Below are 20,555 nucleotides of genomic sequence, written 5' to 3'. Positions count from 1 at the left end.
CACACACACCTTCACTGCTCTGACATGTCTGCTTCCTCCTGTGTCTTACACTCTTCTTTCAGTTTCACTTGATCACATGACCAACCAGTCTAATAGTTGCCTAGGCAACTTCTCCTGCAGAATGTATACAGGTGCAAATGTTCAACAGGAAGGGCTACATTCTCCCCCTTGTAAAATCCTTGCCTTCCACTGGCAAGGTTCCACCAAGAGGTAAATTGAAAAAACAAAACATATAAATAATAATAAATGCACTAACAGTCCTATAAACAAATGTTAACTATCTTACAGTTTATTCTAGTACAGAGAGGTTCCAACATTCATAATGTCCGCAACCGCATACAGTAAATCAACCATTTTAGATTGTACCTGGGGCATATGTACATAACTGGGTTCTCCGACTTGATCGTAAGTAAGAACCCTGGGAGGCTGTCGTATTCTAGTACCCAGTCTCTGTTCTCTCTGAGGAAGTCCAGAATGTTCCTGGGAATCTTCAGCTCTGGCCACTTGGGTGGGGAGGTCACCAGATGCTTGAGACCCTGGCTTTCCCATGATACAAGAGTCTCCTTTTGGGGTCCCAGGCACAAAGTTGGGGCTGTTGGGATTCAATGTAGAGGAGGCTAAGGGAGGAGAGGAAGGAAAGTGCTGTGTTTCCTCAGCAGGAGGAGACCACCATTGATCATCAGCACTAAGAGCTTCTGGGGTCTCTACTGCCTCATTTTCAGGACTCTCCGTTGTGCTTTTCTCCCATTCACTACTACTCCCTTCCTCTTCATCGATATAGGCTATTGGTAGTAGATGGTTCCTATGCCAAGCTTTGATCCGGCCTTCTGGGCCTTTTATATTATACACTGGCAGCCCCTTTAGCTTAGACACAACTTCAAATAGGGTATCCTTCCATCTGTCTGCTAATTTGTGTTTCCCAGGTAGCCCTAGATTCCGGAGGAGAACCTTATCTCCCGCTTGGACTTCCTGATGCTTCACTTTGGTATCGTATCTTCTTTTGTTGCGTTCCTCCATTTTTGCCGCAGCTTGAGTGGCCAACTCGTAGGCACTGTGAAGGTTTTGTCTGAGGGTCCTCACATACTGGAAGTGAGAGTCTGACTTTGTACCATCTGGGGACACCCCCAACCGGACATCTATCGGTAGTCTGGCTTCCCTTCCAAACATTAGGAAATAGGGTGAGAATCCTGTAGACTCATGCCTTGTGCAATTATATGCGTGGACCATGGCTTCTACATGCTTACTCCAGGACCGCTTCTCTACTTGTTTCAGAGTCCCGAGCATGTCTAGGAGTGTCCTATTAAAACGCTCAGGCTGGGCATCACCCTCAGGGTGGTAGGGTGTTGTTCTGGACTTGTGAACCTGCAACATATCCAGCAGTTCTTTGATCAGCTTACTCTCAAAGTCTCTACCTTGATCAGAATGTATTCGATTGGGCAGACCGTAGTGCATAAAATATTTCTGCCAGAGGACCTTGGCTACGGTCACAGCCTTCTGGTCTTTAGTGGGAAAAGCCTGAGCGTATCTGGTGAAATGGTCTGTTACTACCAGAACATTCCCAATTCCGGTAGTATCATTCTCAATACATAGATAGTCCATGCACACAAGATCCAGGGGTCCTGTACTTCTCAGGTGGCCCATAGGGGCAGCTCTCACAGGCAGAGTCTTTCTCTGAATACATCTTCTGCAGGTCTTCACATAATGTTCAACATGTTCTCTCATGCGAGGCCAATAGAACCGGTCTTGTACCAGGCCATAGGTCTTGTCTACCCCAAGATGCCCATGTTGATCATGGAGAGCTCTCAGGACCATTCCCCGATATCTATGAGGTAACACTAGCTGCTTTCGACCAGGGTGGTCATGGTATTTTATAACTCTATAAAGGATTCCATCTTCTAGATGTAGTTTACTCCATTCTCTCCGGTACAAATCTCTTTGTCCAATGGGAAGGGAGCTCAGTAATTTAGGGTTCTTGGCTCTCATTGCCTTGAGGACTGTACCTATATACCAGTCCTGTGACTGGGCTTTCTTCTTGTCTTCATTGGTTATGTGAGACCACTGTTGGAGCATTGCTGGAGCACAGAATACCTCTGGTACGGCTTCTGGGGAGTGACATATGGAGTCTATTCCTCTGAGTTCAGAGAACTCATCCTGCCTCTCAGCCACTACATATGTTTGGCACAGGGCTCCTACCCCAGGCACAGGGATTTCTTCCCATTCCTCCTTTTCTTCATGAGGAGGAAGTCCAGGTCTGCGGGACAGAGCATCCGCACTGACATTCTTAGGGCCTGGCTTGTATTTAAGGCTGAAACTATAGTTTGACAATGCTGCCAGCCACCTATGCCCTGTGGCATCCAGCTTTGCTGTTGTTTGAATATAAGTAAGCGGATTGTTATCCGTCCTTACCTCGAATGTTGCTCCATATAAATAGTCATGTAACTTGTCCACAATTGCCCACTTGAGCGCCAAGAATTCTAGCTTATGGACCGGATAGTTTTTCTCTGCACCAGTTAGACTTCTACTTATGTAGGCCACTGGTCTTAACCCTTCTGGGTAGCTCTGATGCAATACGGCCCCTAGGCCTTCCATACTGGCATCAACATGGAGGACATATGGTTTCTCGGGATCTGAATATGCCAATACAGGAGCTTCTGTGAGTCTTTTCTTCAAGATTAAGAAGGCTTCTTCGCATCCTGAGGTCCATTTCTTTCCGAAGGAGTCTTTAGGACTTGGCGCCTTAACACCCTCTATAGCTGAGGTAGTCTTTAACAGGTTGTGTAGCTCTCGAGCAATCTTTGAATAGTCTTTCACAAACCTCCGGTAGTAACCGCAGAATCCAAGAAATGAGCGCAGCTCACTGATGTTATCTGGCCTGGGCCAGTTCATCACCGCTTCAATTTTGGTCGGGTCAGTTGTCACACCTTGTGCGGAAACAATGTGACCTACATATGTAACAGAGTTCTGGGCAAATCGACATTTGTCTATTGATAATTTCAGACCCTCTGCTTGGAGTCGATCCAACACCTTCAGCAATCGCTGTTCGTGCTCTTCTGGTGTCCTTCCAAACACTATGAGGTCATCAAGATAGACTAGGCACTCTTTGGGATTCATATCCCCCACAGTCTTCTCCATCAGCCTTTGAAAGGTGGCGGGAGCTCCAGTGACCCCTTGGGGCATCCTGGTAAACTCGTAGAATCCCAAGGGACAGATGAAAGCTGTCTTTTCCTGATCCTCCTTCTTCATGGGTACCTGATAATACCCAGACCTCAAGTCCAGGACGCTGAACCACTGGCTTCCAGAAAGGGCATCTAGCAGATCTTCTATCCGTGGCAGAGTATATTGATCTGGCACAGTCCTTTTGTTTAAAGTCCGATAGTCTATGCAAAGCCGGACTGTGCCATTCTTTTTCCTAACTACCACTATGGGTGAGGCATATGGACTTCTGGACTCTTTAATAATGCCAGATTCTTCCATCTGTTTGAGTATATCCCGGACATCTTCCACATCTCGAGGGGGTATTCTCCTTGATCTTTCTCTGAAAGGAGCTGGGTCAGAAAGTCTGATAGCATGTGTGGCACTCTTTGCACATCCCACATCCATTTCTTTCCTGGAGAAAACTTTCTCTCGAGTAGCTAATTTGGATCGGAGGCTATCTCTCCACTTTGGTGGTAGAGGAGAATCTTCCAGTTCAAAAACTATAGGTCCTTCATGATCACCTCCCTGTTCTGCCTTTACAGACATTACTGAAGAGACTTGGTCCAACAAGTGAATCACACCAATCTTCTGGTGACGATCAATTCTGATCTCTGTGGGTGTTAAGTTTCTTATCATTATGGGAAAATCTTTACACCAGTGATTCCGCCAGTCTTTCACCTCAGGTATGAGAGTCCACCCTTTTTTTGCATCCTCCTCAGGCAAGGACTCAATGAGGTATTGCCTGGTTCCTCCTGATATTTCATGGTGCATAGATGCTATGGCTCGTAGAGTCTTAGTCTCTCCAGGCCTTACAAATAAAGGTTCTTTCCCCGAGTAGTGGCATGATCCTGGTCTAGCTTGTAGGGCTAGTCGATGGCATTCTTTCCCTAGAACAGGGCTGACTTCCATCAGTCTGGTTAGAGATACATCTCCCACTTCAGTTAGGTAGGCCCTGAACATGTCCTGCACCATTCTTGCGTTGGTACCCAAAATTATTGGGGCGCACATTGTTTTCTTCATGGAGCATACAAGAGCTTCCAATTCCATAGGGCAGATCATTCCTGTGTTTAACTGTGGGATTGTTATTGTCACTCTTATACATCCCTCTACAGGCTGGGCCTGAGATCCCACTCCCCACAACTGCAACTCTCCTGCTGGCTCCAGGGGAATATGTTTTAGATGATGGTCATAGAAGTCTCTATTAATGATGGTGACCTGGGATCCAGTATCTAACAAGGCCGAGGCATGAATATCTTCTATTTGTAACTGTATCAGAGATTTGGGCCCGATCTTGGCCCCCACAGATAATATGGGTGTGGTTCTTTTTCCTCTTTTCCTGAAAGGACTGGTAGCTTGAGCCTCCTCCAGCTCAATAGCTAGCACATCCACTTCTGTATCTGATGAATTAGTGGGACACTCCCGCTTGAAATGCCCTGATTTTCCACACTTAAAACAGTTCCCTCGGGGGGACTGTTCCTCTGGGAATAACCTTCCTGTGGTCTCCCTGCGGTGCTGCCTCCTGGTAGGAGAATAATCTGTTCTTCTTGGCGATGACTTAGACAATAATTCTAATTCAGCTACCTTTTTTTTAAGGACGAACAGTTCCATATCCTCTTTATCTGCAGCTTTAGAAGAATTTCCTTTTTGTGGAGGAGATGGGGACATTTGGTTCTCCAGTATTTTTGCTTTTCGGATCAGTGTGGAATAGGACAAGACTTGATCATCCAACTTAACTCTTAACATGATCATGACTGGATCATTGCTAAGGCCTCCCTTCTGAATTTGTTTGGATAGTCGAGCATCCAACTCAGATGCAGTGACTGCTCCATTATGAAACAGTTTTCCCAGTGACAATTGTAATCGATTGATATAGTCTGAAGCTTTCTCATGTTCCTTCTGTTTAGTGGCTAGGAACTTGATTAATAGATCATCAGAGTCCTCAGATTTTCCATACGCATCCTGCAAAACTTTCAGGTAATCTTGTGCGGTAGCTTGTTCATTCACTCCCCTAAACAGCCTTATCATATTTGTAGCTGGGAAACGAAGACTCTCCATTATCCGTTGTTTTTTTATGTTATCCGTACAAGACCATTCTTCCAAAAATTGTACAGCATTATCCTTCCAGGCCTTAAAGGGCTCCTCCCCGGCAGGAACAGGTTGATTCCCAGAAAACACTTTCAGCTTACGGTAACTGTGGGTATGGGTAGCTGTTACTATGGCTTCTGAGAGTTTTTGCAGTATTTCAGATATGTTACTCTCTCCTGAACTTGTGGTTCTCAATAGGGAATCGCCTGGTTTTGGGGATGTTGGAGATGAGGGAACCACTAGATCTGGGGTCTTAGGGGCAGTTGTCCCTTGCACACTGGAAAAGTAGACATTTCGTTTGGGGATGGCCCCAGTCTCTACAGGGGTAACCGGTAATCTCCTGGGGGGTTTCTCTGACAAAGGGGACAGAATCTGGGAATAACTTGATACATTAAAGTCTCTTTGGCCTATAGTGGAGGGTTGCTGCAGTGTAACCCCTTCCTCCTTATCAGGGAGAGCGTACACTAAGCGACATCCTTCAGGAGCTGTTTCAAGAAGGTATAGACATGTAGGCCTATGACGGCCTCTCAAATCTGCATGGGAATATACTAACATGTAAGTTTGACCGTATGAATCATGCAGGATGTCTCTGATGGTAACCATCTCTATTCCCAGTATAATCTCTACGCACTTGGTGACATGTTTTATCTCACTATAGGGAGGTACCTGGCATATCATCACTGCATGATGCAATGGTACCTTCTGTTGCTGGGCCCAATCTGTTACAAATGGGAGTGTGGGCCGGGGAATTAACGGATCCTTACTGGGTGTACCCCAATTTATCTCAGCAGTACCACCAAATGTAACGGGGTTTGGCCTAGGCCCACAATTACCCCTGTGGGTCTTTACCCCAGCTACCTCCATGTGCTCTGCAGGCTGATCCTGAGTCTCCGCTACCTGGGAGTTGGGGTACATGACTGTGGCAGTGCCTCCACCTGACTGGGCATCCAGGGCAAGAATGGGTTTCCCAGACAGGAACATAATAAATAACTACAACACACACAGTAATAACAGTAAAACAGTATGAACATGTATTAAAGGATTATGGTAAATAAAAATAAGGCAAGAAATACAGTGGCTAACTAACACACCGACTCTCTCTAACCAGGCCCAGCACCCTCCCAAACCACCTGCGAACCCACCCTCAGGCTTCACCCTAATGGCTGATGGGTACCAGTTGGTGCACATAAATGTTGGGGCCCTTTAAGGTAATCCACATGCATTTAAACAGTTGCAGCTCATAGGAAACTGCAATCCACAGGAAGAGCTGTTTATAAGTTTATGTGATGGACAGAATGCCCTGTCAGTATGACAAGGAGAGAGGATACTTCTTACCACTGACAGGATTCTGCACAGGCTGAAAGAAAACTCCAAGGTCTGCCAGTCATTTACTTTGTCTGCATTCTTCTCCACAGCTCTCTAACAGGGACAGACTGCAGCTGGCAGCATACACTAAATCAGCAGAGGAATGCTGTTACTTTACAAGATGAAGTCTGCAGCTCTCACACAGCCAGGCCTCACACACACCTTCACTGCTCTGACATGTCTGCTTCCTCCTGTGTCTTACACTCTTCTTTCAGTTTCACTTGATCACATGACCAACCAGTCTAATAGTTGCCTAGGCAACTTCTCCTGCAGAATGTATACAGGTGCAAATGTTCAACAGGAAGGGCTACATGTGTTATTTTGCATAGTGTGCAATCTGCAAAAAAAAAAATCCCGTACTGTATGCAGAGCAAGAGTATTCCGGTATGGCCTGACCGCTCTGCGTACAGTGCGGGACTTTTTTTTTGCAGATTGTGGCAACCCTAGTCTCTAATAGATCATTTTCCTTTTCTTCTTTTTTGTTTTGAGCTTTGTATATTTCAAATAAAATATTAAAATCACTGGAAAAATGCCTTCCTTTAATTAATGTAACTGTCATATTTTTGAATTTCAAATAAAGTTTTTGAGCTCAAAAGAGTCAGTGCCATTTTTGTTTCCACCTGTCTACATCTTTTTGTTAGTGCTTATCCACTTAAAGGGACAGTCTACACCAGAAATTTTATTGTTTAAAAAGACAGATAATCCCTTTATTACCCATTCCCCAGTTTTGCATAACCAACACAGTTATATTAATATATGTTTTACCTCTGTGATTACCTTGTATCTGTGCCTCTGCAGACTGCCCCCTTATCTCAGTGCTTTTGACTGACATGCAGTTTAGCCAATCAGTGCAGACTCCTAAATAACTCCACGGGAGTGAACACAATGTTATCTATATGACACACATGAACTAGTACTGTCTAACTGTGAAAAAATTTCCAAAATGCTCAGAGCTAAGAGGCAGTTTTCAACGGTTTAGAAATCAGCTTGAGCCTACCTAGGTTTAGCTTTTCAAAAATACCACCAAGAGAACAAAGCAAATGTAATGACTAAAGTCAATTGGAAAGTTGTTCAAAATGTCATGCCATATCTGAATTATGAAACTTTAATTTTGACTAAACTGTCCCTTTAATCTATTAACACATTATTGTATTCATTATAAAACAGAAATGTTCTATTGTAAAATCCCTTCATATGTAGTGCTGTAAACCTTGGTAATCTGGTATCTGGAATTTCATAGGCTCTGTAATAAAGTGAAAACAGAGACTAAATTCTGGTGCATGGGAACAATTGTTTCTTTACCTATTAAATTCCAACTTTGGTCTATAATGGAGAGACAGTAAAATAGAGCTGTTGTGAAAGAAATGGTGTCACAATTATTTTTTTTAATTTTGTTTTCCTTGTGGCTTAATTTTTAGTGACTGACTTTCATTGAATCTAAGCCACTGGTTTACAAACCTGTCTTCAGGCCTCCCAAACAGGCCAGATTTTGAGGATATCTGAACTGCAGCAAAGGTGAAATAATCAGCTGATTAGTTAACATGCGGCTAGATTACAAGTTTTGCGTTATGAGTGAAAAAGCCTCATAACGCTGCTTTTTCACTACCGCCGGTATTACGAGTCTTGCAGGTATAGGTGTACCGCACACTTTTTTGGCCGTAACGCAACGTAACTACTGCACCTTTCAAAAGGTAATTTTTTAATGGGACTTCCATAGCGCCGGCATTACGAGTTTTGCCTGGAAGGCCAGAAAGTGAGCGGTACAGCCTATAACTACAAGATCCGTACCGTAAACTGAAAGTCAGTAGTTATGGGTTTTACGTTACAAAGCTGTACCATAAAACTCATAACTAAAGTGTTACAAAGTACACTTACACCCATAAACTACCTATTAACCCCTAAACCGAGGCCCTCCCACATCGCAAACACTAAAATAAAATTATTAACCCCTAATCTGCCGCTCCGTACATCGCCGCCACTATAATAAACATATTAACCCCTAAACCGCGGCACTCCCGCATCGTAAACACTAGTTAAATATTAATAACCCCTAATCTGCCACCCCCAACGTCACCGCCGTCACTATACTAAAGTTATTAACCCCTAAACCTAACCCTAAGTCTAACCCTAACACCCCTAACTTTAATATAATTAAAATAAATCTAAATAAAAATTACTATCATTAACTAAATAATTCCTATTTAAAACTAAATACTTACCTATAAAATAAACCCTAAGATAGCTACAATATAACTAATAGTTACATTGTAGCTATCTTGGGTTTTATTTTTATTTCACAGGCAAGTTTTTATTTATTTTAACTAGGTAAACTAGTTAGTAAATAGTTATTAGCTATTTACTATCTAGTTAAAATAGATACAAATTTACCTGTAAAATAAAACCTAACCTGTCTTACACTAACACCTAACCTTACACTACAATTAAATCAATTACATTAATTAAATGCAATTAACTAAATTACAAAAAAAAAACACTAAATTACACAAAATAAAAACGAAATTATCAAATATTTAAACTAATTACACCTAATCTAATAGCCCTATCAAAATAAAAAAAGCCCCTAGCCTAAACTAAATTACCAATAGCCCTTAAAAGGGCCTTTTGCAGGGCATTGCCCCAAAGAAATCAGCTCTTTTACCTGTAAAAAAAATACAAACAACCCCCCAACAGTAAAACCCACCACCCACACAACCAAACCCCCAAATTAAACCCTATCTAAATAAACCTAAGCTCCCCATTGCCCTGAAAAGGGCATTTGGATGGGCATTGCCCTTAAAAGGGCATTTAGCTATTTTTCCTTGCCCAAACCCCTAATCTAAAAATAAAACCCACCCAATAAACCCTTAAAAAACCTAACACTAACCACTGAAGATCCACTTGCAGTTTTTGAAGACCGGACATCTATCCTCAACGAAGCCGGGAGAAGTCTTCATCCAAGCAGGCAGAAGTCCTCAACGAAGCTGGGAGAAGTCTTCATCCAAGCAGCAAGAAGTGGTCCTCCAGGCGGGCAGAAGTCTTCATCCAGACGGCATCTTCTATCTTCATCCTTCCGACGCGGAGCGGCTCCATCTTCAAGACATCCGGCGCAGAGCATCCTTTTCTTTCGACAGCTACTGAAGAATGAAGGTTCCTTTAAGAGACGTCATCCAAGATGGCATCCCTTGAATTCCGATTGGCTGATAGAATTCAATCAGCCAATCGGAATTAAAATTGAATAAATGGACCCGCTCCGCGTCAGATGGATGAAGATAGAAGATGTCGTCTGGATGAAGACTTCTGCCCGTCTGGAGGACCACTTCGCCCGGCTTGGATGAAGACTTCTCCCGGCTTCGTTAGACTTAGGGTTAGGTTTAGGGGTTAATAACTTTAGTATAGTGGTGGCGACGTTGGGGCGGCAGATTAGGGGTTAATAAATGTAGGTAGGTAGCGACGACATTGGGGGCGGCAGATTAGGGGTTAATAACTGTAATGTAGGTGTCGGCGATGTCGGGACGGCAGATTAGGGGTGTTTAGAGTCAGGGTTTATGTTAGGGTGTTAGGTGTAAACATAAATTTTCTTTCCCCATAGGAATCAATGGGGCTTCGTTATGGAGCTTTATGCTCCTTTATTGCAGGTGATGTCTACGGGGAAATCGTGCACAAGCATGTAAAACCAGCTCAAAGCAGTGCTGGTATTTGTGTGCGGTATGGAGCTCAACGCTGCCATATTGCCCGCTAACGGGTTTTTGCAAACCTGTAATAGCAGCGCTATAGGGAGGTGAGCAGTGACAATAACTTGCAAGTTAGTACCGATTCGCTCATAACGCAAAACTCGTAATCTGGCCGATGGTTAATAACCTGCTCTCACCCAAGGTAATCCTGAAAATCTGACCTGTTAAGGAGACCTGAGGACAGGTTTGAAAACCAGTGATCTAAGCCCTGTGTGTGGGGTGACACTAAATATTACATCCCCTCATAAGTTATATCATATAAAACATTTAAGGAATTACGCATCCCCTACCTCCCTTTGTAAAATTCACAGCTGGGGGACTCTGACATCCTGAATTGTCCAGACACTCTGAAGCCCCAGCTAGCAGAGAACATAGAGAGTGTTTTCTTCAGTGACATCACCTGGCTTTTCATAGTTTATAAAAGTGAGTATTTGCAAAGTACAAAAAAGTGATCTCTATGACTGTCTTGGGCTATGAAGGGTTAACTACTAATTACAAGTGGAATGCAAAAGGTTCAGAGGACCTTGGCTGCTTCCCCTGCTCACAGCTGAAATATATTCCTGACATCTCCCTCCTGCCAGGACACATCTGAATCTTATTAGTGTGCTGAGTGCACAGCCAGAATCCTATACATGACACATGCTGTGCACGGCAGTATGCTGTCAGAACAAAACTTGTGTGATTTATAGGGAGAGGTTTTATGGAGATACAGTTAGAGTTCTAGGGCAAGTTATTGGGGTAACATAGGAAGTTATTGGAATTTTGTTTTTATAGAGCATCAAGAGAAAGAAGTTATATGTTATAGGAAGAGAATATATATGGAGACATAGTGGGGGTTACAGAAAGAGTAAATAATAATAATATAGAGTATGAGTTATAAGGAGAGGCTATATATTAAATAATAAGGGGGTTATAGGGAGGGGGTACATATGGAATAATAGGCTTATAAGGAGAAGGTAAAGATGGTCTTGCAATGCAGGGCAGTGGCTTCTAAGGCTAATAAGAAACTAGCATGTATTAAAAGAGGCATTGATGCAAGGGAGGAAATCATAATTCTGTCACTATATAAATCCCTGGCAAGACCTCACCTTGAGTATGGAGTGCAGCTCTGAGTATGGAGTGCAGTTCTGGGGACCGATCTCAAAAAAAGACTTTGCAAAAGTTCAGAGAAGGGCCACAAAGCTAATAAGGGGAATGGAGAATTTAAGCTATGAGGAGAAGTTAGCCAAAATGTGTCTGTTTTCTCTAGAAAAAAGGCTCTTGAGAGGTGATATGATTACTTTATATAAATATATTCAAGGCCCATATACAGAGATGGCAGAAGCTCTGTTTATTCCAAGAAAATTGTTTGTGACAAGAGGTCACAATTTAAGGCTGGAGGAAAGGAGATTTAATCTCCAGCAACGGAAATGTTTTTTTCACTATAAGAGCAATACAATTGTGGAACTCATTGCCTGAGGAGGTAGTAAATGCCAATACCTCAGATACATTTAAAAATGGTTTAGATACATTTCTGTCTAGAAACAGAATTCAGAAATATCATTGCTTGTGTTAAATAGGTGTTTTAAAATAGTATTAATTTAAGCTCAACTGTGGCTTTTTTTTGTTAAAGTATATTAAAATTTGTATAGGTTGAACTCCATGGATTTCTGTCTTTTTTCAACCTCATCTACTATGTTACTAGCAGGTAGATAACAAGTTTTGCGTTACAGCTTTTAACGTTAAAAAAAATTGCATTTTCAGCTTAATGGCCAGTAACGCATATTATGAGGCGTGTCGGTATTGCTATACAGCAAGCATTTTAGCCTGTAACGCAACGTTACATTTTTGCGTGGGATTTTCATAGCGCCGGTATTACAGGTTGTGCGTTGAGGCTAAAATGCTTGCGTTACAGCCTACACCGACACGAGCCATACCGCCATCTGAGACCAGTAGTTATGAGGTTTGCACAACAAAAATGTTTCACAAAATTCATAACTAAACTGTTACAAAGTACACTAACACCCATAAACTACCTATTAACCCCTAAACCACCGCCCTCCCGCATCACAAACACTATTTAAAACTTATTAACCCCTAATCTGCCGCTCACCCACATCGCGACTATTAAATAAACCTAATAACCCCTAATCTGCCACCCCCCGACATCGCCGACACTATAATAAAGCTATTAACCCATAATCCGGTGCTCCCCGACATCATTGACACTATAATAAAGTTATTAACCCCTAAACCTCCAGCCTACCACATCGCCACCACTATAATAAAGCTATTAACCCCTAAACCTCTGGCCTCCCACATCGCCGAAACTAAATAAACCTATTAACCCCTAAACCGCTGGCCCCCCACATCACAAAACACTATTAACCCCTAAACCTAACACCACCCTAACTTTAAATTAAAATTACAATATAACTATCTTAAAATAAATAAACTTACCTGTGAAATAAAAGAAAACTAAGTTTAAACTATAAATTAACCTAACATAACTATTCTAAAAAAAATTAAAAAAAAACTACCAATTAAAAAATCTAAATTACAAATTTAAAAAAAAAAAACTAACACTACGGGAAAAAAAATAATCTAAAATTTACAAAAAATCAATGGGGTTACGAAGATTTTTAATTCCGCACTTCAGGTGTTAGATTTTTTTCTAAAACTCTCTCCCCATTGAGGTCTATGGGGGAAAGTGTGTACAAGCACGTCAAAGCAGCCCTTGGCTTTTGTGCGGTATGGAGCTTAACGCCACCATATCGCACGCACAAGGAGGCTTTTCAGTAACTTGTAATGGCCGCCCTATAAAAATAAAAAATCCCTTCCAAAATAAAAACACCCCCTAGCCTACAATAAACTACCAGTAGCCCTTAAAGGGGCCTTTTGTAGGGCATTGCCCTAAGTTAAACAGCTATTTTACCTGTAAAAAAGAAATACAAAGTCCCCCATCAGTAAAACCCACCACCCAACCAACCACCCAAAATAAAAACCCTAACTCTAAGAAAACCCTAAAGGGGCATTTGTATAGGCATTGCCCTTAAAAGGGCATTCAGCTCTTTTTCATTGCCCTTAAAAGGGCATTCAGCTCTTGAAAAAAAGCCCAAAGCCCTAATCTAAAAAAAAAACCTAACACTAACCCCATAAAATCTACTCACGGCTCCTGAAGTCCAGACATCCATCTTCATCCAGGCGGCGATATCTTCATCCATCTCAGGGGCGTCTTCTATCTTCATCCCGGCAGAGCGGAGCCATCCTGGAAGCCGAAGACATCCTGCGCGGAGCGTCCGCTTCATACGGTCACCGCTGTACACTGAAGTTGAATGCAAGGTAGCCGTTTCAAAATGGCGTCCCTTGCATTCTTATTGGCTGATTGGATTCTTCAAATTCAAACCAGCCAATAGGATGAGAGCTTTTGAAATCCTATTGGCTGTTCAAAACAGCCAATAGGATGAAAGCTACTGAAATCCTATTGGACGTTGTATATTTTTACAGGTAAAAGAGCTGTTTAACTTAGGGAAATGCCCTACAAAGGGCCCTTTTAAGGGCTACTGGTAGTTTATTGTAGGCTAGGGGGTGTTTTTATTTTGGAGGAGGGGCTTTTTTATTTTTATAGGGCTATTAGATTAGGTGTAATTGTTTATATTTTTGATCATTTTGTTTATTATTTTTTGTAAGCTTAGTGTTTTTTTATTTTTCGCAATTTAGTGTTTATTATATTTTGTAATTTTAGATTTTTTCATAGTGTTAGTTTTTTTAAATTTGTAATTTAGATGTTTAATTAGTCGTTTTTTTTATTTTATTAGAATAGTTTTGTTAGGTTAATTTATAGTTTAAACTTAGTTTTTTTATTTCACAGGTAAGTTTTTATTTATTTTAAGATAGTTAAATTATAATTTTAATTTAAAGTTAGGGGGAGTTAGGTAAAGGCGTTATTAGTTTCATTTAGTGTTTTGCAATGTGGGGGGGCTGGCGGTTTAGGGGTTAATAGGTTTATTTAGTAGCGGCGATGTGGGAGGCCAGAAGTTTAGGGGTTAATAACTTTATTATAGTGTCAGCGATGTCGGGGAGCGGTGGATTAGGGGTTAATAGCTTTATTATAGTGTCGCCGATATCGGGGAGCGGCGGAATAGGGGTTAATAACATTATTATAGTGGCGGTGATGTCGGGGAGTGGAAGAATAGGGGTTAATAACTTTATTAAAGTGGCGGCGGAATAGGGGTTAATAACTTTATTATAGTGTTGGCGATGTCAGGAGCGGCAGATTAGGGGTTAATAACTTTATTTAGGTGTCAGCAATGTTGGATGCGGCGGATTAGGGGTGTTTAGACTAGGGGTTTATGTTAGGGTGTTAGGTTTAAACGTAACTTTTTTTCCCCCTTAGTCATCAATGGGGTTACGAAGATTTTTAATTCCGCACTTCAGGTGTTAGATTTTTTTCTAACACTCTCTCCCAATTGATGTCTATGGGGGAAAGTGTGTACAAGCATGTCAAAGCAGCCCTTGGCTTTTGTGCGGTATTGAGCTTAACGCCACTATGGAGAGCGAAATAACGCAACTTTTTTGGCATTAGTTCCGCACCCTGTTTAGCACAAAACTCGTAATCTACCAGTTTGTTAGGTATATATGAAGCAAAGGGAGTGTTATAGGCAAAGAGTATATAAGGAGTTATATTGTGTGTTATGGGGAGAGCATATATATGAAGCAATAGGGGGAGTTAAATATTTCATGAAACCCACATTTTTTCTTTCAAGGGAAAGTTTACTCAAAAAATGTCTCCCCTTAAATTTGTTCACAATGATCCACTTTACCTGCTAGATTGTATTAAATTGTTCACACGTATTTCCTTTATTTTTATATTGGCATTTGAAATGGTTGAATTAGTCTGTGGTATCCCCACCTATTCTAAAAGTTTGTGGCCTCAGGTCCAAGCTATAGATAAGCTGCGTAAACACAGCCAGCAGAAGAAATGACACTCCCAGTGGGGTATATAAGAGATAAGGTAATACAATGTTAATTTTCCATTGTTCTCTCCAAGTATTGATGATTGGTTTAGGACAGATAAAAGATAAAGAAGCAGGTATATGTACACAATGTGATAAAGTAATGAAATCTGATTATACCTACAAGCTCAACCCATTTTATTAGGCTGTGGCTTCAAAACACAAAACCAGTTTATTCATATACACAAATAAACCTTAAAAAGCAAATCTCATACATTTTATATTCTGCAGCTGGTAAATAAAATAAACTTTCATGATTCAGATAGAGCATGCAATTTTAAACAATTTTCCAATTTACTTTTATCACCAATTTTGCTTTGTTCTCTTGGTATTCTTAGTTGAAAGCTTAACCTAGGAGGTTCATATGCTAATTTCTTAGACCTTGAAGGCCACCTCTTTTCAGAATGCATTTGAACAGTTTTTCACCACTAGAGGGTGTTAGCTCACGTATTTCATATAGATAACACTGTGCTTGTGCACGTGAAGTTATCTGGGAGCAGGCAGTGATTGGCTAAACTGCAAGTCTGTCAAAAGAACTGAAATAAAGGGGCAGTTTGCAGAGGCTTAGATACAAGATAATCACAGAGGTTAAAAGTATATTATTATAACTGTGTTGGTTATGCAAAACTAGGGAATGGGTAATAAAGGGATTATCTATCTTTTAAAATAATACAAATTCTGTTGTAGACTGTCCCTTTAAGGGAAAAACAATTCTATAGTATACTGTCCCTTTCATGATTCAGACAGAGCATGTAATTTTAAATAACTTTCCAATTTATTTCTATTATGTATCCTTTGCTGAAAGTATACTTAGGTAGGCTCAGAAGCTGCTGATTGGTGGCTGCACACATATGCATCTTTCCATAGGCTTTCAGCTAACTTCCAGTAATGATTTGCTACTCCTTAATCAAAGAATAACAAGAGAATGAAGCAAATTAGATCATATTAATAAATTGGAAAGTTGTACATGGATAAACAGTAGCTAAAGGGACAGTTTATGTGGATCAATATGGGGAGTTAATGGAGTTGGATATACAGAACAATAGCAGGCATTACAGGATATATGCAGCAATTGGAGATGTTATAAGAAGAGGTTATATGCAACGCATCATATTAGAATGTAAAGCTTTATAGATAAAATACCAACTGCAAAAGGTTGTTGGGTGGAAGAATGCACTAATGCGTGTAGTGCTGGCAGTTCCATTCTGTTCATATGTAGTGAAAGTGTGTAGCCAATACCTGTCCTTTTCCTTAGACGATGCTCTCGCAAGGGCATTGCTTGTTTGCAAAAAGAATAGTGTCTTACTCCTCAGCTAATGTTCAATGCCACCTCCTTAATAATCAACCAATTGCTTCACACCAACCCATTCTACATCTGCCTGAATCCTATCATACAGTATACATATATCCTTTTTATATATATATATATATATATATATATATATATATATATATATATATATCCTATATATATATATATATATATATATATATATATATATATATATATAGATTGTCTGAAGCCGTCATGCGCAGTTCAGACAAACTCTTGCAGCTGATCGCACGCGAGAGAGAGAGAGAGAGAGAGAGAGAGAGAGAGAGAGAGAGAGAGAGAGAGAGAGAAAAAAAAAAGAACACAACAACACAACACGGCCCGTGTGAACGGGCTTTAGGACTAGTATATATATATAATACAACCAAGCAGTGATTTGTCACCCATTGTGTGCCAATATGCACACAGAGCAGTGATATCACCCCTTTGGTTGCCACAAACATATACAGTTTAGTTAAAGGGCCATTATACACTCATTTTTTCTTTGCATAAATGTTTTGTAGATGATCTATTTATAAAGCCCATAAAGTTTTTTGGTTTTTTTAAATGTATAATTTTGCTTATTTTTAAATAACATTGCTCTGATTTTCAGACTCCTAACCAAGCCCCAAAGTTTTATTTGAATACCGTCAGCTATCTTCTCCAGCTTGCTCCTGTTTGTGTAAAGGGTCTTTTCATATGCAAAAAAAGGGGGAGAGGGGGGAGTGTCTTATTTCCCACTTGCAGTGGGCTTTCCAACTGCCTTTTCAACAGAGCTAAAAAGTTTTTAAACAGTTTTATACTGGATTTTTATATCAGTATCTGTGCATCTTATTCTTTATAGTAGTGTCTATTACATGTAGTTATATGAAAATGAGTGTATACTGTCCCTTTAATGTTATCCCCACCAAGTCACTAGGAACACTCATAGATTAAAGGCTAAATCGTTTGTAAGTGATAAATCCACTCCACCTCCCTACAGAGTAACTGTTTTTTAGTATCGCCCCCTCTTGGGTGACGATTGATCTGATCTATGAGCATACATCTCAGGTCTGCCACACCATGATTTGCTTCCAGAAAGTGTAAGGCAACCGGGTGGTCACTTTTCTGCTTACAGATGATGGCCCCTTGGGGGTTAAATAAACAAGTAAAATTGTCATGTTTTCTCTCTGAAAGATAGAGATTTATTTCTGCATTATACCTCTGCTGCAGTATAGTTGGTATATCATTTTTATGCTCACGAGCATATTATCACATTAAATGGGTGTTTTTTATGATTCTGCCACTACCATCCTGTCTATTTTGAGGTTTAGAATTTATTATAGATTTGTACTCCATAAGTGACTGTCACCCTCTGATCCGACTCTGCATACATATAGTTGGAGTTGTTTATTAGTATTTTTTGAGTAATATTGTTATGTGCTGTTTTACTGCAAGTAGTGATTACTTTTTTACTTTTTTGTTTTCTGCTTGCTGTTTGGTTGCCAGGGCAATGGTTTCCGCTCCCTGCTTTTTTGATTGGCTTATTTTTTGGCCTAGGAGCTTTAAAGTCTGAGGTTAATGTTGGGGAAGTATGTGATAGCCGGACCCGGATCAGGTATGACGTCACGTCCGGTGTTACGATGTGTTCCGTATTTCTATGTGTGACATTGTAAATATGTAAGTAGAATTGATTTTTATTACCTGTATGCTATTTTGACAGATTTATACCCCTGATAAAGGTCCAATGGGAGGACCAAAACGTTGGGAATACCGGATTGTACCGGATAATAAAGAAATTATTCGTTGAAAAACAAAAGTGCCTGGTTTACTACACAGCATATATATATATATATATATATATATATATATATATATAAACTGTACGTATTTTTCGCTCCATAAGACGCACTTTTTTCCCCTTCAAAAGTAAGGGGAAATGTCTGTGCGTCTTATGGAGCGAATGTGGGTGTGTACGGATCCTCCAATCCGCTCCCTGGAAAGCCATTTATGTGTATATATTTCTACTAACGTACCAAGGTAACCATCTGTGTATTTGTATGCGTGTAAAACAAAGTGAGAGTAGTTAGTTGCTAGGCAGGGCCAATCCTAAATGCCTGCATCAGCACTATACTGTACCTCCCCATACTGAGCGTGCGGTTCGCCTCCTGCCTTATAATAAAATGTATAGTCCTCTCTCTCACTGTACCTGGACACGTTACTCCGGTTCCCTCCTCTCTCCATCCCGGAATGTCGGTCCTGTTAGCCGATCATCCCCTTAGCAACCAGCTACAGTGCTAGTCACAGAACTCTGCAGCGTTAGCATCTGCCGTTGGCTAGCAGCAGTTTAGCGTCACTCCTTATTGGCTGAAACAATTGGAGACGCTTCCATGGGCGGAACTACCTTGGTGACGAATTCATTAACCGATTATCTGCAGCCTCTGTGGTAACTGCGTTTAGCCCAAGTATGTTAGAGACAAGATATGTTATTTTAAGCATCTGGTATTTAGTGACATGGTATCTTTGAAAGCGGAGGTAACTTAGTTAAACTTAGGTAACTAATGTCACATGACTCAGGTGGTCACATGGTACAGAAAACTGGAGGAGACAGCTGAGTGAGTAGTATTCGATAAATATGGTGCAAACTTTTTTTCTTTCCTGTGAGGTAAATGCTGGCAACGTTATCCGTGCCTTGAATTTGAAGTAGCAGAAAGACTGAGAAGTTAGAACTGAGTTTGTGAAAATTTGTGGAAAAAAATCCATCTTCAATTTAGTATTATGTTTTATTAGTTTAGCATAAAATGGCTTTTTGTGATTGCAGATGAATAATATAACAAAAAATAAATAACATAAAATCAATGTAATGACTCTTTAGCTATGTACAGAATCTGTCCCGTATTGAGGGGGCCGAAGTGGACTGGCACACACAGTATGAGTGTCAGTCATTCAATTAAAAATGTCTTCCTGTCCTGATAATAATTATATTGGCATCAATTGATGGTTAAACTGCAGGCAAGCAACCAGCACCCAGGTTCTTTATTCCACACTGTTGACTGCTGTTCTACACCATTTGATTCAGATTACTTTTTTTTCTTGTTTTTTCCCTCTAAAAACTAGGTGCGTCTTATAGTCAGGTGCGTCTTATGGAGCGAAAAATACGGTATACATATCCATATTTAGACATGTATATGTATGTATCTCAATGTTAACACCCTTTGCAGTCTTTTCTTTTTTTCTCAACACCTGAGACCTCATATCTTTGAGCCCTTATAACATTTTTTGTGCAATATTTATTTATTAATATTTTTATTAGATAGTGTTATTATGAATGTAACTGTACTTTGTAGTGTGTTTTTGATGTGTTTTGTGACACTTATTTGTTTCGCGAAAGTTAACCTGATCTCTGAGGTCGCTCTATCCCGATAAGAGTTAAAGGAACAGGAAACCCAAAACCCAAAATTTTCTTTCATGATTTAGTTAAAGCACACAATTGTAAACATTTTTCTAATTTACTTATGTTATCAATTTTGCTTTACTGTCTTGGTATCCTTTCTTGAAGCAGCAGCAATGCACTACTGGGAATTAGCTTAACACATCGTAAGCCAATCACAAAAGGCATACATGTGCAGACACCAATCAGCAGCTAGCTCCCAGCTCCTGAGACTATCTAGATATGTTTTTATACAAAGGATTCCAAGAGAATTAAGAAAATTAGAGTTGTTTAAAATTGTATGCTCTATCTAAATCATGAAAGAAAAAAATTGGGTTTCATGTCCCTTTAAATTCAATTGCATTCGCATTTACTTTAGACTTGTAATACTAGCGAAAAACACAACACACTCAAACACCCGCATTATTCCACTTTTCACTTGCATGTAACTGTTAGCGCTCCAC

Source organism: Bombina bombina, chromosome 6 (genome assembly GCF_027579735.1).
Source record: "Bombina bombina isolate aBomBom1 chromosome 6, aBomBom1.pri, whole genome shotgun sequence".
In the NCBI taxonomy this organism is placed as follows: Eukaryota; Metazoa; Chordata; class Amphibia; order Anura; family Bombinatoridae; genus Bombina; species Bombina bombina.
The sequence above is the reverse complement of the archived record's forward strand: the minus strand, read 5'-3'. Positions refer to the sequence as shown.